The 9558-nt window shown below is 44.0% G+C and overlaps 1 long non-coding RNA gene across 1 annotated transcript; it reads left to right on the forward strand.

The window, feature by feature from the left end:
- The first annotated feature begins 869 nt into the window (after positions 1-869).
- Positions 870-8197, forward strand: LOC109552689 (uncharacterized). Its single transcript, XR_002179600.3, has 3 exons — positions 870-2968; positions 4683-4799; positions 7019-8197. It is a non-coding gene; the product is annotated as an uncharacterized lncRNA (long non-coding RNA).
- Positions 8198-9558: the final 1361 nt, after the last annotated feature.

Consider the following 9558-nt stretch of genomic DNA (forward strand, 5'->3'; position numbering starts at 1 on the left):
TGCAACCCAGTTCTTTGAGGAATTAAAAACAAGTGTCTTTATCTTACAAATCTTTGGAAAACCAGAAATGTGCCTCCAGACACAGTTCAAAGTTCACCTGTTTCTTAAAAATTTGGAATCTGAAGTTGTGACCTGTGAACATCACAGGAAGGATCTTCAGAGCGGTGGCTGGGGGTAGTGCTAATGCCTTAAATGTTGATGACATCTCCCAGCTAAGCTGAGAGTCTGAGCAAAAGGGGGGACTGTTAAAAAGAAACAACAGGCCCCAAATGGAGTCATATGTGCTAAGCCCCACACCAGCCAACCAAGACTTAACACCCAACCTAACTGCAGTTTCAACCTTCCCCGGGAGAGTAACCTTTAGCCAGTCAACCTGGAATTTCCTGGCCAGTATTAGGAGGAAACCCCAATAAGATCCTTTCCCTCCCCCCATAGGTGAATTATTTAAGCCTGAAATCTAAATTATCTAAGACTTTTTTTTGTTTATGACTTCCTTGTCTTGCCTTTAAAATCTTTTCCATTTTTGTAGCCTGTCGATGGAAAAAAATGCACACTGTGAAGAGTTGCGAGTGAAGTTTTATTTGGGGCAAAATGAGGACTGCAGCCCGGGAGACAGCATCCCAGACAGCTCTGAGAAACTGCTCCAAAGAGGTAGCGGGAAGGTCAGCGTTATATGCGACTTTAGTGAAGGGGTCGGGGGGGGGGGGGTGGGGGCGGGGGGGGCGGGGAAGGTCAGCGTTATATGCGACTTTAGTGAAGGGCTGGTGGGGGCGGCGTGCAGTCAAGCCCGCATTCTGGCAGAGGCTTGCTGCTGGTCACGAGGAACAGAGTCACCTTGAAGGATTTTAGTGCTTTTCTAGATATGAGGAGATGCAAGAATAGGGCTCCTAAAATCTCCTGAAAGTATCTAACTATCTGAAGACCTGTCCTGCCAGTTTTTCCCAGAGCACAGAGGGCCTCATTCCTGGTCTCCACCCTGAACTCCTTTCGGGGGGTGTTGAATGGAAGTCAGCAGCTTCAGTGGCTCGTGATTTAACCCTCGTAGAGGCAGACGGCGAGTGCCGATTTGTAGTCGGCAAGCCCACTGGAGCTCCTTTCCACTTGTTGGATGGGATGCCGCCCCATTCGTGAATCATTCAGTAAAGCCAATTAGATCTTCGAATTTTCACCGTTGAATTTTTTGGTATTTAATAGGTTCCTGGACCCAATTTCAATGTGTGCGTGTGTGGAGGGGGAGGGGGCTTCCTGCAAGGTGTCTGAGAATTCTACTCAGTTCAATTGAATTCTGACACTGTTTGCCCAGACACAGCTCCAGATCCCACAGGCTAGGGTCTCAGCTCCACAGGACAGCCCCCCGGCCACTTCAGACACCAGGTTATCACCTGGGCTTCTGACCCCGGCTGTAAACCAGAGGGGCCCACGAGGCCCTCCTTGGGTTCAACTGATTGCCACAGAAGCTCGCAGAACTCAGAGGAACATTTTACTTATTTATTATAAAGAATATGACTCAGGAACAGCCAGAGGGAAGAGACACACAGGGCAGTTATGGGGGACGGGGCACAGAGCTGCCCTGCCCTCTGCAGGCATCTCCATGTGCTCACCACCCTGGAAGCGCTTGGAACGCTGTCCTTCTGGGGGTTTTGGAGACTTCATTACACAGGCATATTGAGTAAATCATAGATTGTTAGTGACTGACCCAACCTCCAGCCCCTCTCCTCTCCCTGGAGGCCTGGAGACTGGGACTGAGAATTCCAACAGTCTAAACACATGGTTGGTTCCCCTGAGAAGTGCTCATCCTCAGGTGGGGTCCAAAAGTCACCTCATTACACACGAGGATACCTTTGTCACTCTCATCACTTAGGAAATTGTAAGAGTTTTAGGAGTTCTTTGCAAGAAACAGGAAGAAGGTCGAATACATATTTCTTTTTTTTGTCTTTTTCTTTTTTTTATTTTCGAATACATATTTCTTAATATAAATCACAATAACTCAACAGGCAAAGTATCACTTGGCTGCCCTTTCACGCAGGGCACGTGGGGCTAAGGAATCAGGGGGCTCCAGGCCCTAATCAAACTCTGAGTGGGGCCCGACCCCGTCCGGGCATTTCCCACCCTTGGGGTGGAATGGGAATGGAAGCAAGTGGTGCTCGGCACATCCTCACATGGGATCAGTGGCTTCTGGGTAGGAGCCACGGTCATGGGGCTGGCTGGTGGGGACACTGGAATTGCTCCCCAGTGCCCACCCCAGCAGGGAGGAAAATCAAAACCAATAACTAAGTCACCTACATAAGAATCTTCAAGTTGCGAACTTAAAATGATGCGAAGGTGTGTTCGCATATCCAGTCACGTAAGTTAGGTCACGTGTCTGGCGTACATTGTCATGTGCGTGCATCCGCTCCAAGTGGTGGTGCTTTTGCGTACTGTACCATACGGTACTGTTGCTGTGCATCACGAGGAGCTGACTAACAAAGACCTGATGGAATTGGAGGCCCAGAGAAAGGACTAAGAGAGACAAGAAGAGGAAGAAGTAACTGAAGAACGGAAGAGATTCACAGCGCAGGAAATGGCAAGGGGATTTTCTGTATTTGAGGAGGCACTGTTAGTTTTTGAGGCACAGGACCTGAATATAGAACAGTACATGAAGGTTTCAGTAGCCGTTCAGAATGTAATCCAGTGCTACCATGTCACCTATGATAAGAAAAAAAGAGCTACCAGACATCACTGGATCTTTTTTTCAAGAGGGTAGATAGAGTTGAACCCAGCAAGGAACCAGAGCCTGTGCCATCAGCGTCAGGCGTGAGTGAAAGTGCAGCTCGCCCTCCGTCTCCTGTTGCTGACGACCCTTCAGCTCTACCGTCTCCCACCACCTCTCCCTCCTCCAGTCAGTAACTCTTCCTGCCTGTTCCCTCGATGCCAGCCCCGGCATGCCAGCTGTTGTGCTGCACTACTGTACTTTTCAAGGGACTGCACTGTAAGTTTAAAAATCTTTTAAAGTCTTTAAAAAAATCTTTTCTTTTTTGTGTTTGTTTTTTATATGTTATTTGTGTGAAAAGTATTATAAACCTACTACAGTACAGTACTATATTGCTGATTGTGTTAGTTGGGTACCTAGGCTAACTTTGTTGGACTTAGAAAAAATTGGACTTATGAACACACTCTTGGAACAGAACTCGTTCGTATGTAAGGGGCTTACTGTATCCCAGACTGGGAGTGAAGCAGAAATTAAGCCACCTCAAAGCCTAAAGGGTGCAGGGGTGTCACCCCCACCAAACCTCCATTTCGTTCACCTGTCTGGCCCCAGACCCAGATGGAGCTGGTGGAGACTCGGGGCCGCGGCAGACTAAGCCGTGGGAGTCCAAGTGCAGCTGCTGTGCCAGACGTACATCAACCGGGCCCGGGACTAGGGTGTGTGGACAGAGGTCTGGGGAAGGCGGTCTTTCCTGTCCTGTCTCTAAAGTTGGACATGGCCACCCGGCCACCTCGTGGCAGATCTGCCAGCCGTAGGAGGGTTGTGTCAGACCCACCAAAACAGAGCTTTGTTTGTGAAACAAAGAATGTCCACCACTCAACGCTACACGGTTCAGGTTGTCAGCCACGGCACTTGCGGACCAACAGGGCGTCCTGAAAGGAGTTCGGGACAAAGGTCAGGAGGAGGCTCCTTGGATGTAGAGAAATCTCTGGAAAAAATTTTAATGAACCCAATTTCTTGTATCTTCCTGAAACTGTGCACCTCAGGTTGGGACTTGAGCCCACGGTCTCTTAATTAGAATCACTCACCTGGTGTCTGGACTTACTGAGGCTCAGCACAGAAGGAATTCAGTGAGAGGCAAAGTGATGGACTTATTAATACAGGACGCTCGTGAGGGATACAGGCGGGCAGGCGAGGGGGTTCTGCCCCAAGAATTAAGCAGGCTACATTTTTATAACCAAAGGGAAGCGGGGAGGGGGGAAGACCGCCTTCTTCCTCATTCTTTGAGTAGACGTCACTAGCTCTTCCTTCGTATCAGGCGGGAGAGTGTTTGACCTTACGAGGTCAAACTACGACTGTCATAGCGCTCATTCAAATCAGCAGAAGGGTGGTAACATATACTGAAATATGTTGCATCATCTCAGGTTTCCCTATAATGAAGGTCTCCTACTTTGGAACGTCATCTTTCCCTTAAGTTCCTGTCCTTGGTCCTAAGGATCATTATCTTGCCGAACTCCACCAGCAGAATGCAGGCCTCATTCTTTCACTTAATGACCTGGGCATATCTCATACTTTTATTTATGGCTTTATAGTTAAGCAAGACTGCTTCGTTCCATTAAGTTCCGATAGCTTTCTTGAGTGATCATTAACCTACAGTGGTCTCCCAACGTTCCCTAGGTTTCCCTCTCTGTCTATAATTCCCTGGTGGGACTTGTACGACTACCTGTGTAACTATCCTACTCTATCCCTGTCATTCCCATACATGGAAGAGCCCTAAAAGCATTAACTGAGATATCTGATCCTCGGAACTAGCAGGAAATTTTACTGAGATGTGTGCTTCACTGCACTTCCCAGCCAAAACCATGTGACACTGGCTTCTCCCCTACCTCGTAGTTTCTCAGAGCTACTGGGAGGCTGTTTCCCAGTCTATAGTCCTCAGTAAGGTCCCTGAATAAAACTCAACTCATAGCTCTTTCGTTGTACATTTTTCTTTCAGTCGACAGTTTGGGTGACCACGAAGGGACCCAGAGCAGACGTCTCTCCTTGCCTGAACTCCAAGAGGATAGGCAGCCTTGGTACTAGCGAGGGCCCCTTGTGCCCATCCACCTCCTTGGTGAGTCAGAGGAATGGGTAAGTTTCTCCTGAGTCTCAGGTCTCCCATCCTGGTTGGCAATCCTGAGTTTTACAATATCTGGTGGTTATTAAAGTCCTCGTTATAAGGAGTAGCTCTTTCTTTGATCTTAAGTTGAAGAAGGGGTACCTGGATTCCCCAGTTGAAAGACCCTGAAAAGGTTTAGACTCTGGGTGACTAGGTAGGAGGCTGGCCTTGTGTCTCTCCTTGAATTGGCTACTTTAACAAAGTTTGTCTGAATGAAAGTGACGATATCACAGGAGAGCTTTCAGCTCCAAAGATAAGGGACCCAGCTTCTCCCAGCCAGCCATGGCTTTGTTTTCTCAGGCAACTGAGAAAGTTACAGGAGTGGTGGAGTGGGATCTTCATACCATGCAGCGGTCCCAAAGGGACAGCCTCTCATTAAGCAAAAAAACAAAAGCAACTCACTCGTCTGAAGATGCGCACAAAAGGATTGGCCATCCGGTGCTCAGGTTTTAGACTGCTAGAGGGAGACACCAAGACACGTGAGAGAGCTAAACGGCTCGGTGGTAACACCTGAAGGAGTTAAGCTCACAGATAGCACGCCAACCCACACAGAGCTTTTAACAGCAATTTTATCTCAGCTGACCATGAAATGGGAAACAAAAATCTCTCCCTGCAATGGCCAAGATGGAGCTCTTTCAGCATTCCAAAACTGTTCTTCGCGTAAGCAGTTAGAGAAAGCTGGCTTGATAAAATATCTTTTCAGAAGTCTGACCCTAAGGGAACAAAAGTCCTTCTAGAAGAAGCTTGCATTTCTCTCCCTGTGCCTTTGAGATATAAATGTTCTACCAGGTCAGGGAACACATATCCGGGCCATCTCCAGGTCCTGATACTAACGGAAAAAAGGGGGAAGGGAAGAAGCCTTTTTAAAAACTCAAGCAAGTAGACTTAGTCTATTTCAACTGTTATTTATAAACTAGTGAGTTTTATATTTTAATACCTGATTCATGACTGTTTTAAAATGAAAATGATGAGATCTCTGTCTATCTGAATGTATGTACATTATAAATGTTTCTACCTCCAGGTGGTATTTTCAAATTTAATTTGTAAATGAGCTCTATTTAATTGACTTAAAAGAAGTTAAGTGCTTACATAAATTCTCAGAAATATAATAGAAACTAACCCAAATGCATCTCATGTTAAGTGATCAGGGAAATATCCAGTATTAAATTAATATTCAGTATTAAGTTTTGTCTGTTTCATTTAATTAATACAGACATGTCTTTAGAGTCATCAACACTAAGTATACTACTTTTATTGTACCTAGATTTACTAAAAGTCAGATAAGTTTATGTTACCTCTGTTACAAAATTTGTCAGCAAGAAAAATAGCTTCAGATGATGGCTGACTTGTTCTGATGTCTCATGAAGTTTTCATGGGTCATCTAAACATAATTGTTGGGAACAAGTGAATTAAAGAGATATAAATGGGGTAAGAGCTTTCAGATAAACCTTTTAAGAATAATTAGGTTTTATGATATGTCTACTTACCAGATTTTTGATAACTTGAAACTTGAGAGTTTTGCTAAATAAAGTTACATGATGAAAATTTATTGAATGTCTCTATTATTTCCAAATAAGATAAAATACTGAAACATTAATTACAAAACATAGGCTTCCTTTTACAGAAAAATTAAAGATATTAGTAGATATGTTTGGCGCCATACTGAGGCATATTCTATAAGAAAGCACACATTTTTTGAAATTATAAATAATATTTATAAATTTGCCAATTTACAGAGTGCTAAGGTAAAAGTTCATAATTGCTTACTTCTTAGTTCTCACTAGAAATTAAGGTTTTTAAAGGTTAAGGATTCTAATTAAAAATGTAATTAAACTACTAAAAATTAATGAGGAAAACATCTTTGTATGCAAGGAAAAAGAAAGTGTAAGTAATGGAAATGCATTTTGTTAAGGGAAAAGAAAGTAATTTTCTTCTAAAGAGAGAGAGAAAAGGGGAAAGCATAGGACAAAATCTGAAGGTAAAAAATTTCCAATAACTTTCAGGTCATACCACTGAACTGGGCAAGAAATGACAGAATTCTAACGAAAAACCTGATGGCTTCATAAAGCTGTTAACAGAAGGTCAAGACCAAGAGGAATTAGTACATAGGCTGAATGATAACTTTTATGACTTTCTGTCTGAAATATTACTGGTTTTTCATCTTTGTTTTCCAGATCTAAGGAAACCCTTCTCCTGAAGGTTGCTATGACTTATGGCGATTTGGTAAATTATACCTTTGTAAGCAGAACTGAATCATTTATCTTTTCTCTCTACCTGATCCCTCCAGAGTTTGGAAACTTCTAGTGAGTATTCTTATTTTCATGGCAATATAGTTATTTGGATAAGTTCAGAAAGCATATGTTCTCCTTATAACAAGACGCAATTGGGAACACTGGTTGTATTAACCTGGCTTTGAAATGTCATATTGGACAATATGCAATCAGAATCAGATATGACCACACAGCTTTAAAGGACTAAGGTGAACTTCATGGAGCCTGAAGTCCCTTGGGAAAACAGCCTGGTGCCTTGTTTACGGGGTTCCTAGCAGTCTTATCAGGTGAATAAGGAAGGCCACCTCCTGGCAGGTGCGGGAATTTCAAGATATCTTGGGGGACCTTGAGAAGAGAAGAGTCTACCCCAATCTACAGGTATTACAGGCAGAAGCTGATGGTAACTGTTTGGTGTGATTTTCATGGCCTTGAGAGGACTTTTAAAGTTCAGTCTGAGATTCCTTATAAAAAGTTCCAGCAGGGACGTCCCTGCTGGCACGGTGGTTAAGAATCCGCCTGCCAGTGCAGGGGACACGGGTTCGATCCTTGGTCTGGGAAGATTCCACATGCTGCAGAGCAACTAAGCCCGTGGGCCACAACTACTGAGCCCGCGTGCCACACTACGGAAGCCCGCGCGCCTAGAACCTGTTCTCTGCAACAAGAGAAGCCACCGCAATGAGAAGCCCATGTACCGCAACGATGAGTAGCCCCTGCTCGCCACAGCTAGAGAAAGCCTGCGCACAGCAATGAAGACCCAAGGCAGCCAAAAATAAAATAAATAAAAAAAAGTTCCAGCAAGGCCAATTTAGAAGAGCCTATAGGATCAATTACACTTATGTAAATAATCAGGTCATGTTTATTGAAACCAGGCTTATTTTGTAAGCAAATTAGTCTTAATTTGGCTATATTTTGTAGAAACGAGGGTAATTTTAGAGAGAAAAAAATTTTGTTTCAGTGGATATTAAGTTCTAGTGTTGTTAGTTGTCTTTGAGGTTTTGTATTTACTGCCTGAGACTCACTGCCTAGATGGCTCCTTGTTACTGTGTTGCATTACCATAAGGTTTAATTAAATTGTTAAAAGGACACTCTAACCTTGTTTCTGAAGCTTATCACAATAATCTCTCTTTGGATGAACATCAGATGCCCCATAACCTGCAACCAGGAGATTATACACACTGGAAAAGACATCATTTAAAGGATTCTCTCCAACCCAGATAGAAGGACCCTCATCGGGTGCTCTTAACTAGCTCACACACAGCAAGACTGAAGGGAATTAGTTCTTGGATTCATATTTCCCATTTACAAAGGGCCCTTGCACCCGACTGACTGGTCTATAGAGGACTGCTGACCTCAAACTCACCTTAAAACGATGCTCACCTAGAGTCTGTCATACAGAGAGAAGTAAGTCAGAAAGAGAAAGACAAATACCGTATGCTAACACACATAATGGAATTTAAGAAAAAATAATCATGAAGAACCTAGGAGTAAGACAGGAATAAAGACACAGACCTACTAGAGAAGGGACTTGAGGATACGGGGAGGGGAAGGGTGAGCTGGGATGAAGTGAGAGAGTGGCATGGACATATATACACTACCAAACGTAAAACCGATAGCTAGTGGGAAGCAGCCGCATAGCACAGGGAGATCAGCTCGGTGCTTTGTGACCACCTAGAGGGGTGGGATAGGGAGGGTGGGAGGGAGGGAGACGCAAGAGGGAAGAGATATGGGGACATATGTATGTGTACAACTGATTCACTTTGTTATAAAGAAGAAACTAACACACCATTGTAAAGCAATTATACTCCAATAAAGATGTAAAAACAACAACAACAACAAAAAAAAACAATGCTCAATCATAAGAGAAACCATGCCCACACGGGGACAAGAAGAAGGTGACATCAGAAGTAGGCAGCTGGCCCAAGATGCCAGACCTGACCCATATGATCATTTATAGTGTTTTCTTAACTTCTTGAACTTTTGCATATGAATCGAATGTTTTCCTATCATGGGCACAGTCCTATGCAGAGTTCTAAAATCAATCCAGTTGTTGGGCTGATGGTCAATTAACTACATTCAGTACATCTGGTTATCTTGGTGGATTTCTCCTGCGGCTCTGACTGGCTCTGAATGGTCCTTAGGAGATCTATTCTAGAAGAAAAAAATTATAGTTCTGTTCAGGCCACTATCGAATTACTAGGTGGGATCCCCTCACTTGGCTAATTAATCATACTTGCTCTGACCCTGGCCAGAAATATGAATTTTCTTTAAAAGTTACTCGAGTTCAATCAGAGCAGTGAGCTAAATTTCAGTCAAAAACCATAATCACTTGCTTATTAGGAGGGACCCTCCCTCAGTTATGGGGTAGATTTACCAGGTCACAGTCATTTAAGTTTAAGGGTCCCCTTGTGCTGGGAACAATTAAATCATACTAAGGGTCATCAGCC

This window comes from Tursiops truncatus, chromosome 8 (assembly GCF_011762595.2).
Source record: "Tursiops truncatus isolate mTurTru1 chromosome 8, mTurTru1.mat.Y, whole genome shotgun sequence".
NCBI lineage: Eukaryota > Metazoa > Chordata > Mammalia > Artiodactyla > Delphinidae > Tursiops > Tursiops truncatus.